Genomic DNA, 26,108 nt, shown 5'->3' with positions numbered 1-26,108 from the left:
TTTTGGTGGAGGAACCAAACTCATCATTCACTGTAAGTATCACAGATTTGATTATTTCTGCAACGTTAAAAATATTAGACAAAGTTTTGTGTCAGAATGTGATAACACAAGAATGTATTCTGTATAATTTACATGTTGTGGATATTTTTGATAATAATTGAGCTGGTCTGATAACAGTTTGGAAACCTTTGTGCTGAGATTAATATTGTTTCAGTATTATAGATAATGTGGTATAATATTTGACAAAGACCTCGACTTTTCTTTTCTTATTTTTGCGATAAATATTTGTTTTTTAACAAACTTTGGTTTTAACATTTCTCTCAGCAGTTATCTAACACTCAGAAAAAAACATGTTCTTTCATCTTAATTTGTTAAAGTCAGCAGTTGTTTGGTATAAAATCTAACGTTGATGCCGTAGAGTTTATATATACATAAGTGTGTTTTCATGAACATCCAGTAAAGATGTAGTTTGTGTTCACAGCTCGTTAGTTTAAAGTGGTGAAAAGGAAGTGAAACAGACAGATGACAAAGTCTTTAACTGTGTACAGATGTTACATTTTTAAACAAGAAAATCACTGAAGGGATGAATTATTTATTGTCAAACAATATAAAGCAGATATGAAGATTTCAGTAAAATGTTGAATTAGATTTACACAAAAGTCATGTTGCATTTTATTGTCTGATTCTTACTGATTCATGCTGAGTGTCACAGTAGAAGATGAATTGTTTTTAAAGTCAAAATAACATCAACTTTTATCATTTAGTTTTATTTGTTAAACCCTCATTTCCTCCATGTGTCACCTGCTCTCCTCTGTCTGATCACAGTATCATGCACACAGCTCATCCACAGTACTGTTAACCTCTGTCATGTATCATCAGTGTCTCATGTCCAGCTGTCTGTCCTGCAGTGGAAGTTAATCTGCTCCTTGTGTGTCTCTGCTCTCCCCTCCAGCTGGCCCCATGGTCAGGCCCTCCGTCTCTCTGCTTCCCCCCTCCTCTGAGCAGCTCTCCGGGGGCTCGGCCACGCTGGCCTGCCTGCTGACCGGCTACTCTCCTCAGGGAGCCGTGGTGCGCTGGGAGGTGGACGGTACTGAGGTGACAGAGGGGGTCCTGAGCAGCTCAGAGGTGGAGAGCAGCGGACGCTACAGCAGCAGCAGCACCCTGAGCCTGAGCCAGGAGCGCTGGATGGCAGGAGAGCTGTACAACTGCAAGGTCCTCCATCGTGACCACAGCCAGACCGAGTCTATCCGCAGGAGCCAGTGTCAGGCCTAGAGGGGCTGTCTGAAGCCCAGGATAGGAGCTGTGTGTGGGGGGAGCAGGAGGAACACACCTGCTGCTCTGATCTATCTGAGTTTGAATGTTTGTAGAGGAAACTAGAGCTTTGTGTGACAGAGAACAACACTGCTGTAAAGTGTTGCACAGCAACAGCTTAGAGAGTGATGTGTGTAGCTCAGCAGCTAGATGTGAGTGTGCTTAATAACTGTCATGATGATGACTGATGTTTTTGCTAATAAAGCTTGAAGTGATCAATAACTTTATCAAGTGTTTGGTCTTTTATCTTGTGAAGAGTCATAAGAAATAAAATGGTTTCATAACTTCAGCTGATACTCCTCTCTGTGGAGAATGAAACACTTTGGATTCATCATGTAGATACAACATGACATACTCTATTAAATATTGCACAATAATGTGATAAAACAAGACATTTTGAGGTCATTTATATGTTGTATATATTCTTTGTTTTCATATGAAGCTTGGCTGATATTGCATTTTGGCATCAACATTGTGCAGAGACACTGAAGTTTAAAACTGTATATGGAAGAGTGTCTGTGAGTCTGTTTCAGCTTTATTTAGATTCATTGTGGTTCTGCTTGATGACTCTTGTGTTCACTGGACCAGTTCTCCTCATCACAGTCTCTTCACCAACCCTCTGCACCTGCAGCAGGCCGTTTTCACTTCAGTCAAACTGGAGGAGGTTTTTGTACGGCTCTGAATCACTGTGTGAACACTCCACCACCATGGGCACCCAGACAGTAGTAATCTCCTACATCTTCAGCCTGAACCCCACTGATGGTCAGAGTGTAGTCAGAACCAGAATAGCTGCCACTGAATCGAGACGGAGTTCCAGAGTTTAGAGTTGATGAAGTGTATATCAGAAGTTTGGGAGCCTGTCCAGGTTTCTGAAGGTACCAACTGAGATCATCATCAATGTTTGAACTCCCTGTGGCGCTGATGGTCACAGTCCCTCCAAGACTAACAGACTTGGATTTGTCAGCCTGAGTCAGAAAATTGTTTGCAGAAGACTCTGAAATGAGAAATGACAAATCTTGTGAATAAACATTTAACAAGTTCAACAAAAATTAAGTGGAAGGAACAAACTGAATTTGCACCAAACGTTTTCAAAATCTCTCACCCTGACTCAGAAAACCCAACATGACAATCAGAGTTATTGGCGACATCATCCTGATGCAGTTTTCAGTGTGAGTGCATGAAAACAGTTCAGACTCTCTGTGACATAAGAACTTAAACTCTGAGGAGCAGTGATGCATTAAAATCATGCAAAATATATTTAAGAAGGCAAACACACACCTGTTCATGTGAAACAGAAAAAGAGGAGGTGAGGTGGAGTGACAGCTCATCATCTTGAGGATCATTGGACAGTTTAAAGTCCATCTAGAAAATTTAGACTTTGAGCTGTTTTACATTTCTTCTCCTCATTTTAAACATCCTGCATTTCACATCTTTATGATCTCACATGACTTTGTCCTCATTAACAGGTCTATATCACCCCCTGCTGGCACACTTCATCAACACTGACCTCACTATGAACTGATACCATTATTGACTGATTTTGAATGTATTCACTTTTTCCCTGAATCTTGTTATTTAGACTTCTTTCTAGCTAGTTGTGACTTTTGATAGCATAGCATCCTTTTAAATGTTGGAAACATAGAGCTGTGTGAATCTTATGGCAGTGAGACACAACTATCACAGGTTATAGTGAGAAAAACACTGACACTCATTTGTATCTCCAGGTCAAGATGCATCACAAAAATATCATCATTCTTTAAAATAAAACAAGAGAAAGCCTGAGCCCTGAACTTAGTCAGGAAACTGATAGTGCAAGATGCAGGTTATCTTAATTGAGATTTACGGTAGCTTAGCTTAACATAGAGACTGATACATGTGTGTTGTGTCGACAGACTGTGTGGAAAAGCTACCTCGGGTGAAAAACGACAGAGAATCCAGGCTAGCGAACGTTAGCTTCTTCATTGCCCGACTGCTGGTGGGTACACCGCCATCAGCACAAGCGCCCCCTAAAGGCATGAACAGGTTACAACACAGCACCCTGTGAACATCAGTGGCAACACAGTACAAAAGTACCTTCTTCTCACTGTTATACTTTTTATCTTGCTTTGTTTCTTTTAAACACCACAGCTCCTCCCCTGTAGCTTAGACTTAACACAATATTTTTTCTTTTAAAGTTCCCTTCTTTTGAACAAAGTTCACCGTACAAGGTAAAAACAACAATGCAAACCTCAGATACTTGCAAGGTCTCTAACTTAACCACCTTGTGTAAAATAGGATCCGTGTCCATAGTATGAGACTTTGAGACCCTTTCTCTAAGTCCATTATAAGTCCAAACGTTGAGGACGCACATTTCTTTTAGGGCGCTCCATGCATCCTGAGCTTGAGGAATCATTCAGAGACCAGGAGGGATTCACTTGCCCTCAGACAACTTCTGCCCTGAGAGAGATTCACCTGCCCTCAACAACTTGTGCCCTGAGACCAGGAGGGATTCACCTGCCCTCAGACAACTTCTGCCCTGAGACCAGAGGAGACAGTTGACTCCCTTTTGTCCAACTACGTTGCCTTAAAACAGAAAAATACAACTTCTGCCCTGAGACCAGGAGGGATTCACCTGCCCTCAGACAACTTCTGCCCTGAGACAAGGAGGGATTCACCTGCCCTCAGACAACTTCTGCCCTGAGACCAGAGGAGACAGTTGACTCCCTTTCGTCCAACTACGTTGCCTTAAAACAGAAAAATACAACTTCTGCCCTGAGACCAGGAGAGAGTCACCTGCCCTCAGACAAAGTTGTGGGAAACAATGGTTTCTGCCCTGGGACCAGATGAGACTAAACAGCCATGAGGAAAATCCTACAAAACAACTTCTGCCCTGAGACCAAAGGAGACAGTGGACTCCCTTTTGTCCAACTACGTTACCTTAAAACAGAAAAATACAACTTCTGCCCTGAGACCAGGAGGGATTCACCTGCCCTCAGACAACTTGTGCCCTGAGAGCAAGAGAGATTCACCTGCCCTCAGACAACTTGTGCCCTGAGACCAGGAGGGATTCACCTGCCCTCAGACGATTTCTGCCCTGAGACCAGGAGAGATTCACCTGCCCTCAGACAACTTCTGCCCTGAGACCAGAGGAGACAGTTGACTCCCTTTCGTCCAACTACGTTGCCTTAAAACAGAAAAATACAACTTCTGCCCTGAGACCAGGAGAGATTCACCTGCCCTCAGACGATTTCTGCCCTGAGACCAGGAGAGATTCACCTGCCCTCAGACGATTTCTGCCCTGAGACCAAGAGAGATTCACCTGCCCTCAGACAACTTCTGCCCTGAGACCAGAAGAGACAGTTGACTCCCTTTCGTCCAACTACGTTGCCTTAAAACAGAAAAATACAACTTCTGCCCTGAGACCAGGAGAGAGTCACCTGCCCTCAGACAAAGTTGTGGGAAACAATGGTCTCTGCCCTGCGACCAGATGAGACTAAACAGCCATGAGGAAAATCCTACAAAACAACTTCTGCCCTGAGACCAAAGGAGACAGTTGACTCCCTTTCGTCCAACTACGTTGCCTTAAAACAGAAAAATACAACTTCTGCCCTGAGACCAGGAGGGATTTACCTGCCCTCAGACAACTTCTGCCCTGAGACCAGGAGAGATTCACCTGCCCTCAGACAACTTCTGCCCTGAGACCAGAGGAGACAGTTGACTCCCTTTTCTCCAACTACGTTGCCCTGAGAACAGAAAAATACGACTTCCTCACCTGCCCTCATACACAATTCTGGGAAACAATGGTCTCTGCCCTGTGACCAGATGAGACTAAAAAGCAAGGGCATACATTTGGTCTCAGCTTTGGTAGGGACACTGACCTGATTTTCAGGCTGATATCATTAAATTTGACCATTACAGCAGGGAGAACGCATCCTGACAGCTTGTAATATTACTGTCAGATACTGTTCCCCCTCTGTTCAATAGGAAGGAGGCTCACACATCTTTCAAATTCATACTGCTGACGTCTTTCCCCACAACAGATAAGTCCTGTGATTTTCAGGTTGATATCAGTAAATCTGACCATTACAGCAGGGGGAACTCATCTTCGGGCCATTTTGGACGGGAGGGTGACGAGGGGAAACAAATCTGGATGAGGAAACAGAGCTCGATACAACATCGGCAAACATTACAGAACCCACAGTCAGTTAGCTTCAATACTAGCCTACGTTCACTACACTAACACCTTAATAACACTTTTCCATAGTAGAATGAGTGTTAATGTTTGGCTAGGAGGCTTGCATTGTGTGTGTGTGGGTAGTTAGCTAACTAACAACAGCCTAGCAGCTAGGCTACTACTTATGGTGAAGTAGCTTCGGATGTCTCTTCGGACGTCTCTTTCCCTGAGAACAGAAAAATAGGACTTCTGCCCTGAGACCAGGAGGGATTCACCTGCCCTCAGACAAAGTTGTGGGAAACAATGGCCTCAGCCCTGGGACCAGATGAGACTTAACAGCCATGAGGAAAAGCCAAATTTATGAATTAGACTACACTGCCCTAAATAGCCATTGTTTGTTTTTTTAATACGAGTACAGTAAAGCTTCATGCAATGTACACTGACAGACAAGCTTTCTAGCTCACCTGATTAGCTTGACTAGCGAGCCAGCTTAGCTAGTGCTTATGGTTAACATGTATTGGCAGACATAATGTTGATAGCACTAGCTCATTAATACTGAAAACGTGATGTTTTTCTGAATTATCTTGTTCTTCTACCTTTCTGTGATAAGAACCAGTTACATAAGTTATGTAACAGGGTTTTGTATATTTGGATTTATATGTGATTCACTTTTCATATATTCAGCTTATTTCAGATCTTGAAAATATGAGGTGAAAATAAACATTGTGGGTTGTTGGTTATCATAACAGTGTTAATTTTGAATGTGATATTTAATATATTAATATATTTGTATTAATAAGTATTGTGTGCTTGGTGAGGCTCCTGTCAGCTCTGTGTTCAGTGGTCTGTGTCAGAGTCTCTTCCTCTTCAGCAGCTGCAGTCGGTTCCTGCTGTAACAGCTCAGTGTCTCTGCAGTCTGACTGAGGGAGTTTTTTGTACGACGGCACATCACTGTGTGAACCCTACACCGCTGTGGTCACTCTTACAGTAATAAACTGCTGCATCTTCAGTCTGAACTCCACGGATGGTCAAAGTGAAGTCAGTGCCGCTTCCAGTGCCACTAAACCGAGCTGGTGTTCCTGATGCACGTGTGCTCAAATGTCTGATTAGGAGCTTTGTGGTCTGTCCAGATTTTTGTTGAAACCAGAACAGACATACATTTACACCACCACAGATGTAAACAGGTTGGCTAACTTTACAGGTGAGAGTGACAGTGGATCCTGGAGTAAATGTCACTACTGGAGGCTGAGTCAAAGTCACCCGACCGCTGCATCCTGCACACAAAAACAAATCATTGATTTATCAGCAGAAATAAATGAGAGAAAAGGCAGCACATCATGTCTGAAATGTTGCTGAGTGAACCAACCTGTAAAACAGCAGCAGGCCAGCGTCCAGATGAGGATGGTGATGAGAGTCATGGTGGTTGTGCTTTCTGCTGTGTTGACTGACAGATCTGAGTCCTGCAGTGTTGAACTCAGGACTATAAACCTTCTCAGTTCACTGGAGGATCAGCTGACCATGCAAAGCCTCCTCTCTATGGAAATCATTTCTCTGCTCTCAACACACTGAAGGCAACGTGGGACACAAAATCAGGAGAAATACTGCTTGGATTTACACCATCTATGATCTTAATGGAACAGAGGAAAATATTTATATTAGAAGTGCAGTTGAGGATTTAAGGATGAGTTTGTGTCCACTGTGGTTGGTGTGATATGTCTGTTTGTCTGCCTTTCATTTACTCACAGGGTTTACTGGAGATAAATAATATATTTAATATCTGTTTAATATGAGTTATAAGTAAATTATGATTATTTAAAAAGCATCATGTTAATTTAACCATGTATCAACTGATATAAACTGTGAAGAAATGACTTTGTTTCAAGGAGACTGTGATCGTTTCTCTGTCAGGAGTAGAAAAGTCAAGAAAAATGACAGAAATGATTCTTATTTATTCAATATTTTCAATCTATAACATTGAACAATCTTTGTAGATTCAACAAATATGAATATTTCTGTGTTAATATGAAAAGCAGAGAGCGTTTTCAGTGGATAGATGCTTGTTCACAGTGCAGGAGGTTTTTGTACGGCCACTTAATGAGTTTGTATCACTGTGGTTGACTTTTGGTGGAGGAACCAAACTCATCGTTGACTGTAAGTACCAGAGATTTTTATTTTATACAACATGTAGCAAATATAACTTTTATCAAATATTGAACAAGATTCTGATCAAGTTTAATGTTTGTATGTTATTGAAAATGTTTATTTTATCTGAAGTGAGGCTGATCTCTCAGTCTGAGACAAAAGTTTGCTGAAATCAAAATGTATTCAGTGTTCAGTATAATTTTAAGGAACATAAAACTGCTCAGCTATTTTTTGATATTCTTCTTTATCATTACTTTGAATTGGTTTCTGCTTAAAAATAATCAAAATGAAAGTTTCCTGAAGAAAAATTAAAAATGCTTAAAACACAGCATCAATAGTTTATTTTAATTTATTCATGTTTAACATTTAAAAAGTTTTTAGATTTAAAATCTGATTCCTGTTTAAAACAAATAAGATTTTATCGGTAAATGCAGCTTATCTTTGTGTTCACGCTTCATTCATTCTACATGTGGTTAAAAGGAAGTGAAAGAGACAGATGACAAAGGTTTGAACTGTGTTCACATGAGTGTTTCAGCTCTGTCGGCTTCAACAGAAGAAAATCATCACAGGGATGAGTTATTCACTGTCACACATTATGAAACACACATGAAGATGTCGTCGATAATCATCATCAGTGAACCTTTTTAGTTGCATTTCCACTTGAATCATGTGTCTGATGGTCTGATACTGAGTGATTTATGAGAGCAACAGCAGCACAACTTATTCTGTTTGAGCTGATCAAATATAAGAAATGAGCAGTTTGTCATGTGTCTTTATTACCAAGCCTTCACTCTCATGACTTTGTCTTCTCTCCCCCTCTCCTCCCCCCTCTCTCTCCTCCAGTGGGTGTGGTGCGGCCCACCCTGACCGTCCTCCCCCCCTCCAGTAAGGAGCTGCAGCAGGGCAGTGCCACACTGGTGTGTCTGTCCAGCGGGGGCTTCCCCTCCACCTGGAGGCTGGGCTGGAAGGTGGGGGGCAGCAGCAGCTCCTCAGGGGTGTCACACAGCTCGGAGGTCCTGGGGAGTGACGGCCACTACGGCTGGAGCAGCACCCTGAGCCTCTCTGCAGACCAGTGGAGGAAGGCGGGCTCAGTGAGCTGTGAGGCCAGTCTGAATGGACAGAGCCCTGTCACTCAAAGCCTGGAGCCTGAGCGCTGCTCAGAGTAGAGCTTCAGCAACACTTCCTGTCTGGAGATGATGCTGCTGCTTTGATAGAGATCTTGATGAAGCTACAGATCTCCTCTGTTCACATGTTTCTGCAGGTTTCACAGCTCTCTGCTCAGTGTTTCAGTCTGCATGTTGCTGTCTAATACTGATCTTCTGCATATTCTTCTTCATCTTCTTTACTTTCAAACTGAACATGATCAGTTTCACTCCAAGAGAAACTTCATCTATGAACTATCATTTAATAAAACAGTGAATAATGAAGAGTCAGTGTCTTTGTATTTCTTTTATTATATATTCATCATAAAAAATACCTTCTTGATCATCTCAGTATGATAACTGATATTGTTGCAAATAATAAAAAGTGCATTAAATGTAAAACACTAAATGTGTTCCTACATGGACTGTTGTTATTTCAGACTGTTTTGTGTCGCTGTCAGAAATTATTTTAGTCCAACAAGAATTTAACTTTCACAGCTTATTCATGAAGAAACTGAATGAACTGACAGGAGCTCAGAGTTTAAAACTGTATATGGAAGAGTGTCTCTGAGTCTGTTTCAGCTTTATTTAGATTCATTGTGGTTCTGCTTGATGACTCTTGTGTTCACTGGACCAGTTCACCTCATCACAGTCTCTTCACCAACCCTCTGCACCTGCAGCAGGCCGTTTTCACTTCAGTCAAACTGAAGGAGGTTTTTGTACGGCTCTGAATCACTGTGTGAACCTTCCACTGCCATGGTCGCCCAGACAGTAGTAATCTCCTAGATCTTCAGCCTGAACACCACTGATGGTCAGAGTGTAGTCAGAACCAGAATAGCTGCCACTGAATCGAGACGGAGTTCCAGAGTTTAGAGCTAATGCCGAGTATATCAGAAGTTTGGTCGCCTGTCCAGGTTTCTGAAGGTACCAACTGAGATCAGCACCAATATCTGAACTCCCTGTGGCGCTGATGGTCACAGTCCCTCCAAGACTAACAGACTTGGATTTGTCAGCCTGAGTCAGAAAATCGTTTGCAGAAGACTCTGAAATTAGAAATTAGAAATCTTGTGAATAAAAATTTAAGAAATTAAACAAAAATAAAGAGGAAGGAACAAACTGAATTTGCACCAAACGTTTTCAAAATCTCTCACCCTGACTCAGAAAACCCAACATGACAATCAGAGTTATTGGCGACATCATCCTGATGCAGTTTTCAGTGTGAGTGCATGAAAACAGTTCAGACTCTCTGTGACATAAGAACTTAAACTCTGAGGAGCAGTGATGCATTAAAATCATGCAAAATATATTTAAGAAGGCAAACACACACCTGTTCATGTGAAACAGAGAAAGAGGAGGTGAGCTGGAGTGACAGCTCATCATCTTGAGGATCATTGGACAGTTTAAAGTCCATCTAGAAAATTTAGGCTTTGAGCTGTTTTACATTTCTTCTCCTCATTTTAAACATCCTGCATTTCACATCTTTATGATCTCACATGACTTTGTCCTCATTAACAGGTCTATATCACCCCCTGCTGGCACACTTCATCAACACTGACCTCACTATGAACTGACACCATTATTGACTGATTTTGAATGCATACACTTTTTCCCTGAATCTTGTTATTTAGACTTCTTTCTCACTAGTTGTGACTTGTGATAGCATACATAGCATCCTTTTCCATGATGGAAACATAGAGCTGTGTGAATCTTGTGGCAGTGAGCCACAACTATCACAGGTTATAGTGAGAAAAACACTGAATTTCATTTGTATCTCCAGGTCAAGATGCATCAAAAAAATATCATCATTCTTTAAAATAAAACAAGAGAAAGCCTGAGCCCTGTCCTTAGTCAGGAAATTGAAAGTGCAAGATGCAGGTTGTCTTAATTGAGATTTACGGTAGCTTAGCTTCACATAGAGACTGATACATGTGTGTTGTGTCGACAGACTGTGTGGAAAAGCTACCTCGGGTGAAAAACGACAGAGAATCCAGGCTAGCGAACGTTAGCTTCTTCATTGCCCGACTGCTGGGAAGAACACCGCCATCAGCACAAGCGCCCCCTATAGGCATGAACAGGTTACAACACAGCACCCTGTGAACATCAGTGGCAACACAGTACAAAAGTACCTTCTTCTCACTGTTATACTTTTTATCTGGCTTTGTTTCTTTTAAACACCACAGCTCCTCCCCTGTAGCTTAGACTTAACACATTTTTTTTCTTTTAAAGTTCCCTTCTTTTGAACAAAGTTCACCGTACAAGGTAAAAACATCAACGCAAACCTCAGATACTTGCAAGGTCTCTAACTTAACCACCTTGTGTGAAGTAGGATCCGTGTCCATAGTATGAGACTTTGAGTCCCTTTCTCCAAGTCCATTATAAGTCTAAACGTTGAGGAGGATGCACATTTCTTTTAGGGCGCTCCATGAATCATGAGCTTGAGGAATCATTCCGAGCTCGGTCAGTCTCCACTGAGCTGTGGTGATCCTCAGGGATCTGCTCACAGACCACAGTGACAGTCTCAGTGTCTCCAGGATCAATGGGGTAATCCCAGACTCCTTCAATGTTAGTCACAGTTTGTTCTGGAGTCACATTCTTTCTCTTTGCATCCAGCATCTGATTTACATTTCTTTTTACACATGTTCCATTTACCGACACAAAAATATGTTACCGGACCCAAAACATCAGCTATTACACCATCCAACCACTTCTCCCCTCCCCTGTAGTTCTTTACAAGCACTCATAGGCTCCGGCCAGCGTCAAGTCTTTAGTATGGACGGCATTCAGCATGTGGTCGCGGAGCTCTGCACTTTTAAACCCCGCACACAAATAAGCTCCACCAACTTGTGCTCGGACTGCTTTAATGGCGCACACAAGTCCATCAGCAAAGTACGATTCTTTTTGCCCACAACTGTCGGGAACATGGCTTTTAACTTATCAGCCCCATCACTTCTGCCCTGAGACCAGGAGGGATTCACCTGCCCTCATTGTGGGAAACAATGGTCTCTGCCCTGAGACCAGATGAGACTAAACAGCCATGAGGAAAATCCTACAAAACAACTTCTGCCCTGAGACCAGGAGGGATTCACCTGCCCTCAGACAACTTCTGCCCTGAGACCAGAGGAGACAGTGGACTCCCTTTTGTCCAACTACGTTGCCTTAAAACAGAAAAATACAACTTCTGCCCTGAGACCAGGAGGGATTCACCTGCCCTCAGACGATTTCTGCCCTGAGACCAGGAGGGATTCACCTGCCCTCAGACAACTTGTGCCCTGAGACCAGAGGAGACAGTGGACTCCCTTTTGTCCAACTACGTTGCCTTAAAACAGAAAAATACAACTTCTGCCCTGAGACCAGGAGAGATTCACCTGCCCTCAGACGATTTCTGCCCTGAGACCAGGAGAGATTCACCTGCCCTCAGACAACTTCTGCCCTGAGACCAGGAGGGATTCACCTGCCCTCAGACAACTTCTGCCCTGAGACCAGAGGAGACAGTTGACTCCCTTTTGTCCAACTACGTTACCTTAAAACAGAAAAATACAACTTCTGCCCTGAGACCAGGAGGGATTCACCTGCCCTCAGACGATTTCTGCCCTGAGACCAAGAGAGATTCACCTGCCCTCAGACAACTTGTGCCCTGAGACCAAGAGAGATTCACCTGCCCTCAGACAACTTCTGCCCTGAGACCAAGAGAGATTCACCTGCCCTCAGACAACTTGTGCCCTGAGACCAGGAGGGATTCACCTGCCCTCAGACAACTTCTGCCCTGAGACCAGGAGGGATTCACCTGCCCTCAGACAAAGTTGTGGGAAACAATGGTCTCTGCCCTGGGACCAGATGAGACTAAACAGCCATGAGGAAAATCCTACAAAACAACTTCTGCCCTGAGACCAAAGGAGACAGTGGACTCCCTTTTGTCCAACTACGTTACCTTAAAACAGAAAAATACAACTTCTGCCCTGAGACCAGGAGGGATTCACCTGCCCTCAGACGATTTCTGCCCTGAGACCAAGAGAGATTCACCTGCCCTCAGACAACTTGTGCCCTGAGACCAGGAGGGATTCACCTGCCCTCAGACAACTTGTGCCCTGAGACCAGGAGGGATTCACCTGCCCTCAGACGATTTCTGCCCTGAGACCAAGAGAGATTCACCTGCCCTCAGACAACTTGTGCCCTGAGACCAGGAGGGATTCACCTGCCCTCAGACAACTTGTGCCCTGAGACCAGGAGGGATTCACCTGCCCTCAGACGATTTCTGCCCTGAGACCAAGAGAGATTCACCTGCCCTCAGACAACTTCTGCCCTGAGACCAAGAGGGATTCACCTGCCCTCAGACGATTTCTGCCCTGAGACCAGGAGAGATTCACCTGCTCTCAGACAACTTCTGCCCTGAGACCAGGAGGGATTCACCTGCCCTCAGACAACTTCTGCCCTGAGACCAGGGGAGACAGTTGACTCCCTTTCGTCCAACTACGTTGCCTTAAAACAGAAAAATACAACTTCTGCCCTGAGACGAGGAGAGATTCACCTGCCCTCAGACAACTTCTGCCCTGAGACCAGGGGAGACAGTTGACTCCCTTTCGTCCAACTACGTTGCCTTAAAACAGAAAAATACAACTTCTGCCCTAAGACCAGGAGAGATTCACCTGCCCTCAGACGATTTCTGCCCTGAGACCAGGAGAGATTCACCTGCCCTCAGACAACTTCTGCCCTGAGACCAGGAGGGATTCACCTGCCCTCAGACAACTTCTGCCCTGAGACCAGAGGAGACAGTTGACTCCCTTTTGTCCAACTACGTTACCTTAAAACAGAAAAATACAACTTCTGCCCTGAGACCAGGAGGGATTCACCTGCCCTCAGACGATTTCTGCCCTGAGACCAAGAGAGATTCACCTGCCCTCAGACAACTTGTGCCCTGAGACCAAGAGAGATTCACCTGCCCTCAGACAACTTGTGCCCTGAGACCAGGAGGGATTCACCTGCCCTCAGACAACTTCTGCCCTGAGACCAGGAGGGATTCACCTGCCCTCAGACAACTTCTGCCCTGAGACCAGAGGAGACAGTTGACTCCCTTTCGTCCAACTACGTTGCCTTAAAACAGAAAAATACAACTTCTGCCCTGAGACCAGGAGAGAGTCACCTGCCCTCAGACAAAGTTGTGGGAAACAATGGTCTCTGCCCTGGGACCAGATGAGACTAAACAGCCATGAGGAAAATCCTACAAAACAACTTCTGCCCTGAGACCAAAGGAGACAGTGGACTCCCTTTTGTCCAACTACGTTACCTTAAAACAGAAAAATACAACTTCTGCCCTGAGACCAGGAGGGATTCACCTGCCCTCAGACGATTTCTGCCCTGAGACCAAGAGAGATTCACCTGCCCTCAGACAACTTGTGCCCTGAGACCAGGAGGGATTCACCTGCCCTCAGACGATTTCTGCCCTGAGACCAGGAGAGATTCACCTGCCCTCAGACAACTTCTGCCCTGAGACCAGGGGAGACAGTTGACTCCCTTTCGTCCAACTACGTTGCCTTAAAACAGAAAAATACAACTTCTGCCCTGAGACCAGGAGGGATTCACCTGCCCTCAGACAAAGTTGTGGGAAACAATGGTCTCTGCCCTGCGACCAGATGAGACTAAACAGCCATGAGGAAAATCCTACAAAACAACTTCTGCCCTGAGACCAAAGGAGACAGTTGACTCCCTTTTGTCCAACTACGTTACCTTAAAACAGAAAAATACAACTTCTGCCCTGAGACCAGGAGGGATTCACCTGCCCTCAGACAACTTCTGCCCTGAGACCAGAGGAGACAGTTGACTCCCTTTCGTCCAACTACGTTGCCTTAAAACAGAAAAATACAACTTCTGCCCTGAGACCAGGAGAGAGTCACCTGCCCTCAGACAAAGTTGTGGGAAACAATGGTCTCTGCCCTGGGACCAGATGAGACTAAACAGCCATGAGGAAAATCCTACAAAACAACTTCTGCCCTGAGACCAAAGATGACAGTGGACTCCCTTTTGTCCAACTACGTTACCTTAAAACAGAAAAATACAACTTCTGCCCTGAGACCAGGAGGGATTCACCTGCCCTCAGACAACTTCTGCCCTGAGACCAAGAGAGATTCACCTGCCCTCAGACAACTTGTGCCCTGAGACCAGGAGGGATTCACCTGCCCTCAGACAACTTCTGCCCTGAGACCAGAGGAGACAGTGGACTCCCTTTTGTCCAACTACGTTGCCTTAAAACAGAAAAATACAACTTCTGCCCTGAGACCAGGAGGGATTCACCTGCCCTCAGACGATTTCTGCCCTGAGACCAAGAGAGATTCACCTGCCCTCAGACAACTTCTGCCCTGAGACCAAGAGAGATTCACCTGCCCTCAGGCAACTTGTGCCCTGAGACCAAGAGGGATTCACCTGCCCTCAGACGATTTCTGCCCTGAGACCAGGAGAGATTCACCTGCTCTCAGACAACTTCTGCCCTGAGACCAGGAGGGATTCACCTGCCCTCAGACGATTTCTGCCCTGAGACCAGGAGAGATTCACTTGCCCTCAGACAACTTCTGCCCTGAGACCAGGAGGGATTCACCTGCCCTCAGACAACTTCTGCCCTGAGACCAGAGGAGACAGTTGACTCCCTTTTGTCCAACTACGTTACCTTAAAACAGAAAAATACAACTTCTGCCCTGAGACCAGGAGGGATTCACCTGCCCTCAGACGATTTCTGCCCTGAGACCAAGAGAGATTCACCTGCCCTCAGACAACTTGTGCCCTGAGACCAAGAGAGATTCACCTGCCCTCAGACAACTTCTGCCCTGAGACCAAGAGAGATTCACCTGCCCTCAGACAGCTTGTGCCCTGAGACCAGGAGGGATTCACCTGCCCTCAGACAACTTCTGCCCTGAAACCAGGAGGGATTCACCTGCCCTCAGACAACTTCTGCCCTGAGACCAGAGGAGACAGTTGACTCCCTTTCGTCCAACTACGTTGCCTTAAAACAGAAAAATACAACTTCTGCCCTGAGACCAGGAGAGAGTCACCTGCCCTCAGACAAAGTTGTGGGAAACAATGGTCTCTGCCCTGGGACCAGATGAGACTAAACAGCCATGAGGAAAATCCTACAAAACAACTTCTGCCCTGAGACCAAAGGAGACAGTGGACTCCCTTTTGTCCAACTACGTTACCTTAAAACAGAAAAATACAACTTCTGCCCTGAGACCAGGAGGGATTCACCTGCCCTCAGACGATTTCTGCCCTGAGACCAAGAGAGATTCACCTGCCCTCAGACAACTTGTGCCCTGAGACCAGGAGGGATTCACCTGCCCTCAGACAACTTCTGCCCTGAGACCAGGAGGGATTCACCTGCCCTCAGACAACTTCTGCCCTGAGACCAGAGGAGACAGTTGACTCCCTTTCGTCCAACTACGTTGCCTTAAAACAGAAAAATACAACTTCTGCCCTGAGACCAGGAGAGAGTCACCTGCCCTCAGACAAAGTTGTGGGAAACAATGGTCTCTGCCCTGGGACCAGATGAGACTAAACAGCCATGAGGAAAATCCTACAAAACAACTTCTGCCCTGAGACCAAAGGAGACAGTGGACTCCCTTTTGTCCAACTACGTTACCTTAAAACAGAAAAATACAACTTCTGCCCTGAGACCAGGAGGGATTCACCTGCCCTCAGACGATTTCTGCCCTGAGACCAAGAGAGATTCACCTGCCCTCAGACAACTTGTGCCCTGAGACCAGGAGGGATTCACCTGCCCTCAGACAACTTGTGCCCTGAGACCAGGAGGGATTCACCTGCCCTCAGACGATTTCTGCCCTGAGACCAAGAGAGATTCACCTGCCCTCAGACAACTTGTGCCCTGAGACCAGGAGGGATTCACCTGCCCTCAGACAACTTGTGCCCTGAGACCAGGAGGGATTCACCTGCCCTCAGACGATTTCTGCCCTGAGACCAAGAGAGATTCACCTGCCCTCAGACAACTTGTGCCCTGAGACCAAGAGGGATTCACCTGCCCTCAGACGATTTCTGCCCTGAGACCAGGAGAGATTCACCTGCTCTCAGACAACTTCTGCCCTGAGACCAGGAGGGATTCACCTGCCCTCAGACAACTTCTGCCCTGAGACCAGGGGAGACAGTTGACTCCCTTTCGTCCAACTACGTTGCCTTAAAACAGAAAAATACAACTTCTGCCCTGAGACCAGGAGAGATTCACCTGCCCTCAGACAACTTCTGCCCTGAGACCAGGGGAGACAGTTGACTCCCTTTCGTCCAACTACGTTGCCTTAAAACAGAAAAATACAACTTCTGCCCTGAGACCAGGAGAGATTCACCTGCCCTCAGACGATTTCTGCCCTGAGACCAGGAGAGATTCACCTGCCCTCAGACAACTTCTGCCCTGAGACCAGGAGGGATTCACCTGCCCTCAGACAACTTCTGCCCTGAGACCAGAGGAGACAGTTGACTCCCTTTTGTCCAACTACGTTACCTTAAAACAGAAAAATACAACTTCTGCCCTGAGACCAGGAGGGATTCACCTGCCCTCAGACGATTTCTGCCCTGAGACCAAGAGAGATTCACCTGCCCTCAGACAACTTGTGCCCTGAGACCAAGAGAGATTCACCTGCCCTCAGACAACTTGTGCCCTGAGACCAGGAGGGATTCACCTGCCCTCAGACAACTTCTGCCCTGAGACCAGGAGGGATTCACCTGCCCTCAGACAACTTCTGCCCTGAGACCAGAGGAGACAGTTGACTCCCTTTCGTCCAACTACGTTGCCTTAAAACAGAAAAATACAACTTCTGCCCTGAGACCAGGAGAGAGTCACCTGCCCTCAGACAAAGTTGTGGGAAACAATGGTCTCTGCCCTGGGACCAGATGAGACTAAACAGCCATGAGGAAAATCCTATAAAACAACTTCTGCCCTGAGACCAAAGGAGACAGTGGACTCCCTTTTGTCCAACTACGTTACCTTAAAACAGAAAAATACAACTTCTGCCCTGAGACCAGGAGGGATTCACCTGCCCTCAGACGATTTCTGCCCTGAGACCAAGAGAGATTCACCTGCCCTCAGACAACTTGTGCCCTGAGACCAGGAGGGATTCACCTGCCCTCAGACGATTTCTGCCCTGAGACCAGGAGAGATTCACCTGCTCTCAGACAACTTCTGCCCTGAGACCAGGAGGGATTCACCTGCCCTCAGACAACTTCTGCCCTGAGACCAGGGGAGACAGTTGACTCCCTTTCGTCCAACTACGTTGCCTTAAAACAGAAAAATACAACTTCTGCCCTGAGACCAGGAGGGATTCACCTGCCCTCAGACAAAGTTGTGGGAAACAATGGTCTCTGCCCTGCGACCAGATGAGACTAAACAGCCATGAGGAAAATCCTACAAAACAACTTCTGCCCTGAGACCAAAGGAGACAGTTGACTCCCTTTTGTCCAACTACGTTACCTTAAAACAGAAAAATACAACTTCTGCCCTGAGACCAGGAGGGACTCCTGCCCTCAGACAACTTCTGCCCTGAGACCAGAGGAGACAGTTGACTCCCTTTCGTCCAACTACGTTGCCTTAAAACAGAAAAATACAACTTCTGCCCTGAGACCAGGAGAGAGTCACCTGCCCTCAGACAAAGTTGTGGGAAACAATGGTCTCTGCCCTGGGACCAGATGAGACTAAACAGCCATGAGGAAAATCCTACAAAACAACTTCTGCCCTGAGACCAAAGATGACAGTGGACTCCCTTTTGTCCAACTACGTTACCTTAAAACAGAAAAATACAACTTCTGCCCTGAGACCAGGAGGGATTCACCTGCCCTCAGACAACTTCTGCCCTGAGACCAAGAGAGATTCACCTGCCCTCAGACAACTTGTGCCCTGAGACCAGGAGGGATTCACCTGCCCTCAGACAACTTCTGCCCTGAGACCAGAGGAGACAGTGGACTCCCTTTTGTCCAACTACGTTGCCTTAAAACAGAAAAATACAACTTCTGCCCTGAGACCAGGAGGGATTCACCTGCCCTCAGACGATTTCTGCCCTGAGACCAAGAGAGATTCACCTGCCCTCAGACAACTTGTGCCCTGAGACCAAGAGAGATTCACCTGCCCTCAGACAACTTGTGCCCTGAGACCAGGAGGGATTCACCTGCCCTCAGACAACTTCTGCCCTGAGACCAGGAGGGATTCACCTGCCCTCAGACAACTTCTGCCCTGAGACCAGAGGAGACAGTTGACTCCCTTTCGTCCAACTACGTTGCCTTAAAACAGAAAAATACAACTTCTGCCCTGAGACCAGGAGAGAGTCACCTGCCCTCAGACAAAGTTGTGGGAAACAATGGTCTCTGCCCTGGGACCAGATGAGACTAAACAGCCATGAGGAAAATCCTACAAAACAACTTCTGCCCTGAGACCAAAGGAGACAGTGGACTCCCTTTTGTCCAACTACGTTACCTTAAAACAGAAAAATACAACTTCTGCCCTGAGACCAGGAGGGATTCACCTGCCCTCAGACGATTTCTGCCCTGAGACCAAGAGAGATTCACCTGCCCTCAGACAACTTGTGCCCTGAGACCAGGAGGGATTCACCTGCCCTCAGACAACTTGTGCCCTGAGACCAGGAGGGATTCACCTGCCCTCAGACGATTTCTGCCCTGAGACCAAGAGAGATTCACCTGCCCTCAGACAACTTGTGCCCTGAGACCAGGAGGGATTCACCTGCCCTCAGACAACTTGTGCCCTGAGACCAGGAGGGATTCACCTGCCCTCAGACGATTTCTGCCCTGAGACCAAGAGAGATTCACCTGCCCTCAGACAACTTCTGCCCTGAGACCAAGAGGGATTCACCTGCCCTCAGACGATTTCTGCCCTGAGACCAGGAGAGATTCACCTGCTCTCAGACAACTTCTGCCCTGAGACCAGGAGGGATTCACCTGCCCTCAGACAACTTCTGCCCTGAGACCAGGGGAGACAGTTGACTCCCTTTCGTCCAACTACGTTGCCTTAAAACAGAAAAATACAACTTCTGCCCTGAGACGAGGAGAGATTCACCTGCCCTCAGACAACTTCTGCCCTGAGACCAGGGGAGACAGTTGACTCCCTTTCGTCCAACTACGTTGCCTTAAAACAGAAAAATACAACTTCTGCCCTAAGACCAGGAGAGATTCACCTGCCCTCAGACGATTTCTGCCCTGAGACCAGGAGAGATTCACCTGCCCTCAGACAACTTCTGCCCTGAGACCAGGAGGGATTCACCTGCCCTCAGACAACTTCTGCCCTGAGACCAGAGGAGACAGTTGACTCCCTTTCGTCCAACTACGTTGCCTTAAAACAGAAAAATACAACTTCTGCCCTGAGACCAGGAGAGATTCACCTGCCCTCAGACGATTTCTGCCCTGAGACCAGGAGAGATTCACCTGCCCTCAGACAACTTCTGCCCTGAGACCAGGAGGGATTCACCTGCCCTCAGACAACTTCTGCCCTGAGACCAGAGGAGACAGTTGACTCCCTTTTGTCCAACTACGTTACCTTAAAACAGAAAAATACAACTTCTGCCCTGAGACCAGGAGGGATTCACCTGCCCTCAGACGATTTCTGCCCTGAGACCAAGAGAGATTCACCTGCCCTCAGACAACTTGTGCCCTGAGACCAAGAGAGATTCACCTGCCCTCAGACAACTTGTGCCCTGAGACCAGGAGGGATTCACCTGCCCTCAGACAACTTCTGCCCTGAGACCAGGAGGGATTCACCTGCCCTCAGACAACTTCTGCCCTGAGACCAGAGGAGACAGTTGACTCCCTTTCGTCCAACTACGTTGCCTTAAAACAGAAAAATACAACTTCTGCCCTGAGACCAGGAGAGAGTCACCTGCCCTCAGACAAAGTTGTGGGAAACAATGGTCTCTGCCCTGGGACCAGATGAGACTAAACAGCCATGAGGAAAATCCTATAAAACAACTTCTGCCCTGAGACCAAAGGAGACAGTGGACTCCCTTTTGTCCAACTACGTTACCTTAAAACAGAAAAATACAACTTCTGCCCTGAGACCAGGAGGGATTCACCTGCCCTCAGACGATTTCTGCCCTGAGACCAAGAGAGATTCACCTGCCCTCAGACAACTTGTGCCCTGAGACCAGGAGGGATTCACCTGCCCTCAGACGATTTCTGCCCTGAGACCAGGAGAGATTCACCTGCTCTCAGACAACTTCTGCCCTGAGACCAGGAGGGATTCACCTGCCCTCAGACAACTTCTGCCCTGAGACCAGGGGAGACAGTTGACTCCCTTTCGTCCAACTACGTTGCCTTAAAACAGAAAAATACAACTTCTGCCCTGAGACCAGGAGGGATTCACCTGCCCTCAGACAAAGTTGTGGGAAACAATGGTCTCTGCCCTGCGACCAGATGAGACTAAACAGCCATGAGGAAAATCCTACAAAACAACTTCTGCCCTGAGACCAAAGGAGACAGTTGACTCCCTTTTGTCCAACTACGTTACCTTAAAACAGAAAAATACAACTTCTGCCCTGAGACCAGGAGGGACTCCTGCCCTCAGACAACTTCTGCCCTGAGACCAGAGGAGACAGTTGACTCCCTTTCGTCCAACTACGTTGCCTTAAAACAGAAAAATACAACTTCTGCCCTGAGACCAGGAGAGAGTCACCTGCCCTCAGACAAAGTTGTGGGAAACAATGGTCTCTGCCCTGGGACCAGATGAGACTAAACAGCCATGAGGAAAATCCTACAAAACAACTTCTGCCCTGAGACCAAAGATGACAGTGGACTCCCTTTTGTCCAACTACGTTACCTTAAAACAGAAAAATACAACTTCTGCCCTGAGACCAGGAGGGATTCACCTGCCCTCAGACAACTTCTGCCCTGAGACCAAGAGAGATTCACCTGCCCTCAGACAACTTGTGCCCTGAGACCAGGAGGGATTCACCTGCCCTCAGACAACTTCTGCCCTGAGACCAGAGGAGACAGTGGACTCCCTTTTGTCCAACTACGTTGCCTTAAAACAGAAAAATACAACTTCTGCCCTGAGACCAGGAGGGATTCACCTGCCCTCAGACGATTTCTGCCCTGAGACCAAGAGAGATTCACCTGCCCTCAGACAACTTGTGCCCTGAGACCAAGAGAGATTCACCTGCCCTCAGACAACTTGTGCCCTGAGACCAGGAGGGATTCACCTGCCCTCAGACAACTTCTGCCCTGAGACCAGGAGGGATTCACCTGCCCTCAGACAACTTCTGCCCTGAGACCAGAGGAGACAGTTGACTCCCTTTCGTCCAACTACGTTGCCTTAAAACAGAAAAATACAACTTCTGCCCTGAGACCAGGAGAGAGTCACCTGCCCTCAGACAAAGTTGTGGGAAACAATGGTCTCTGCCCTGGGACCAGATGAGACTAAACAGCCATGAGGAAAATCCTACAAAACAACTTCTGCCCTGAGACCAAAGGAGACAGTGGACTCCCTTTTGTCCAACTACGTTACCTTAAAACAGAAAAATACACTTCTGCCCTGAGACAGGAGGGATTCACCTGCCCTCAGGACGACGACTTGTGCCCTGAGACCATGAGGGATTCACCTGCCCTCAGACAACTTGTGCCCTGAGACCAGGAGGGATTCACCCTGCCTGAGACCAAAGAGATCACCTGGCACTGCCTGCCTGCCCTGAGACCAGGAGGGATTCACCTGCCCTCAGACAACTTGTGCCCTGAGACCAGGAGGGATTCACCTGCCCTCAGACGATTTCTGCCCTGAGACCAAGAGAGATTCACCTGCCCTCAGACAACTTCTGCCCTGAGACCAAGAGGGATTCACCTGCCCTCAGACGATTTCTGCCCTGAGACCAGGAGAGATTCACCTGCTCTCAGACAACTTCTGCCCTGAGACCAGGAGGGATTCACCTGCCCTCAGACAACTTCTGCCCTGAGACCAGGGGAGACAGTTGACTCCCTTTCGTCCAACTACGTTGCCTTAAAACAGAAAAATACAACTTCTGCCCTGAGACGAGGAGAGATTCACCTGCCCTCAGACAACTTCTGCCCTGAGACCAGGGGAGACAGTTGACTCCCTTTCGTCCAACTACGTTGCCTTAAAACAGAAAAATACAACTTCTGCCCTAAGACCAGGAGAGATTCACCTGCCCTCAGACGATTTCTGCCCTGAGACCAGGAGAGATTCACCTGCCCTCAGACAACTTCTGCCCTGAGACCAGGAGGGATTCACCTGCCCTCAGACAACTTCTGCCCTGAGACCAGAGGAGACAGTTGACTCCCTTTTGTCCAACTACGTTACCTTAAAACAGAAAAATACAACTTCTGCCCTGAGACCAGGAGGGATTCACCTGCCCTCAGACGATTTCTGCCCTGAGACCAAGAGAGATTCACCTGCCCTCAGACAACTTGTGCCCTGAGACCAAGAGAGATTCACCTGCCCTCAGACAACTTGTGCCCTGAGACCAGGAGGGATTCACCTGCCCTCAGACAACTTCTGCCCTGAGACCAGGAGGGATTCACCTGCCCTCAGACAACTTCTGCCCTGAGACCAGAGGAGACAGTTGACTCCCTTTCGTCCAACTACGTTGCCTTAAAACAGAAAAATACAACTTCTGCCCTGAGACCAGGAGAGAGTCACCTGCCCTCAGACAAAGTTGTGGGAAACAATGGTCTCTGCCCTGGGACCAGATGAGACTAAACAGCCATGAGGAAAATCCTACAAAACAACTTCTGCCCTGAGACCAAAGGAGACAGTGGACTCCCTTTTGTCCAACTACGTTACCTTAAAACAGAAAAATACAACTTCTGCCCTGAGACCAGGAGGGATTCACCTGCCCTCAGACGATTTCTGCCCTGAGACCAAGAGAGATTCACCTGCCCTCAGACAACTTGTGCCCTGAGACCAGGAGGGATTCACCTGCCCTCAGACGATTTCTGCCCTGAGACCAGGAGAGATTCACCTGCCCTCAGACAACTTCTGCCCTGAGACCAGGGGAGACAGTTGACTCCCTTTCGTCCAACTACGTTGCCTTAAAACAGAAAAATACAACTTCTGCCCTGAGACCAGGAGGGATTCACCTGCCCTCAGACAAAGTTGTGGGAAACAATGGTCTCTGCCCTGCGACCAGATGAGACTAAACAGCCATGAGGAAAATCCTACAAAACAACTTCTGCCCTGAGACCAAAGGAGACAGTTGACTCCCTTTTGTCCAACTACGTTACCTTAAAACAGAAAAATACAACTTCTGCCCTGAGACCAGGAGGGATTCACCTGCCCTCAGACAACTTCTGCCCTGAGACCAGAGGAGACAGTTGACTCCCTTTCGTCCAACTACGTTGCCTTAAAACAGAAAAATACAACTTCTGCCCTGAGACCAGGAGAGAGTCACCTGCCCTCAGACAAAGTTGTGGGAAACAATGGTCTCTGCCCTGGGACCAGATGAGACTAAACAGCCATGAGGAAAATCCTACAAAACAACTTCTGCCCTGAGACCAAAGATGACAGTGGACTCCCTTTTGTCCAACTACGTTACCTTAAAACAGAAAAATACAACTTCTGCCCTGAGACCAGGAGGGATTCACCTGCCCTCAGACAACTTCTGCCCTGAGACCAAGAGAGATTCACCTGCCCTCAGACAACTTGTGCCCTGAGACCAGGAGGGATTCACCTGCCCTCAGACAACTTCTGCCCTGAGACCAGAGGAGACAGTGGACTCCCTTTTGTCCAACTACGTTGCCTTAAAACAGAAAAATACAACTTCTGCCCTGAGACCAGGAGGGATTCACCTGCCCTCAGACGATTTCTGCCCTGAGACCAAGAGAGATTCACCTGCCCTCAGACAACTTCTGCCCTGAGACCAAGAGAGATTCACCTGCCCTCAGGCAACTTGTGCCGTGAGACCAAGAGGGATTCACCTGCCCTCAGACGATTTCTGCCCTGAGACCAGGAGAGATTCACCTGCTCTCAGACAACTTCTGCCCTGAGACCAGGAGGGATTCACCTGCCCTCAGACGATTTCTGCCCTGAGACCAGGAGAGATTCACTTGCCCTCAGACAACTTCTGCCCTGAGACCAGGAGGGATTCACCTGCCCTCAGACAACTTCTGCCCTGAGACCAGAGGAGACAGTTGACTCCCTTTTGTCCAACTACGTTACCTTAAAACAGAAAAATACAACTTCTGCCCTGAGACCAGGAGGGATTCACCTGCCCTCAGACGATTTCTGCCCTGAGACCAAGAGAGATTCACCTGCCCTCAGACAACTTGTGCCCTGAGACCAAGAGAGATTCACCTGCCCTCAGACAACTTCTGCCCTGAGACCAAGAGAGATTCACCTGCCCTCAGACAGCTTGTGCCCTGAGACCAGGAGGGATTCACCTGCCCTCAGACAACTTCTGCCCTGAAACCAGGAGGGATTCACCTGCCCTCAGACAACTTCTGCCCTGAGACCAGAGGAGACAGTTGACTCCCTTTCGTCCAACTACGTTGCCTTAAAACAGAAAAATACAACTTCTGCCCTGAGACCAGGAGAGAGTCACCTGCCCTCAGACAAAGTTGTGGGAAACAATGGTCTCTGCCCTGGGACCAGATGAGACTAAACAGCCATGAGGAAAATCCTACAAAACAACTTCTGCCCTGAGACCAAAGGAGACAGTGGACTCCCTTTTGTCCAACTACGTTACCTTAAAACAGAAAAATACAACTTCTGCCCTGAGACCAGGAGGGATTCACCTGCCCTCAGACGATTTCTGCCCTGAGACCAAGAGAGATTCACCTGCCCTCAGACAACTTGTGCCCTGAGACCAGGAGGGATTCACCTGCCCTCAGACAACTTCTGCCCTGAGACCAGGAGGGATTCACCTGCCCTCAGACAACTTCTGCCCTGAGACCAGAGGAGACAGTTGACTCCCTTTCGTCCAACTACGTTGCCTTAAAACAGAAAAATACAACTTCTGCCCTGAGACCAGGAGAGAGTCACCTGCCCTCAGACAAAGTTGTGGGAAACAATGGTCTCTGCCCTGGGACCAGATGAGACTAAACAGCCATGAGGAAAATCCTACAAAACAACTTCTGCCCTGAGACCAAAGGAGACAGTGGACTCCCTTTTGTCCAACTACGTTACCTTAAAACAGAAAAATACAACTTCTGCCCTGAGACCAGGAGGGATTCACCTGCCCTCAGACGATTTCTGCCCTGAGACCAAGAGAGATTCACCTGCCCTCAGACAACTTGTGCCCTGAGACCAGGAGGGATTCACCTGCCCTCAGACAACTTGTGCCCTGAGACCAGGAGGGATTCACCTGCCCTCAGACGATTTCTGCCCTGAGACCAAGAGAGATTCACCTGCCCTCAGACAACTTGTG

At 47.3% G+C, this 26,108-nt stretch overlaps 1 gene segment (V, D, J or C); it reads left to right on the top strand.

The window, feature by feature from the left end:
* The window catches only part of LOC311273898 (Ig kappa chain C region, B allele-like), a 121,339-nt gene continuing 95,231 nt past the window's right edge, over positions 1 to 26,108 (top strand). The window contains exons 1-2 of the C gene segment in view: positions 1 to 32; positions 953 to 1,125.

This window comes from Pagrus pagrus (assembly GCF_965226575.1).
Source record: "Pagrus pagrus genome assembly, chromosome: 18".
NCBI classification, from domain to species: Eukaryota; Metazoa; Chordata; class Actinopteri; order Spariformes; family Sparidae; genus Pagrus; species Pagrus pagrus.
Note: the sequence above shows the minus strand (reverse complement) of the source record. Positions and strands in the feature narration are given on the sequence as shown.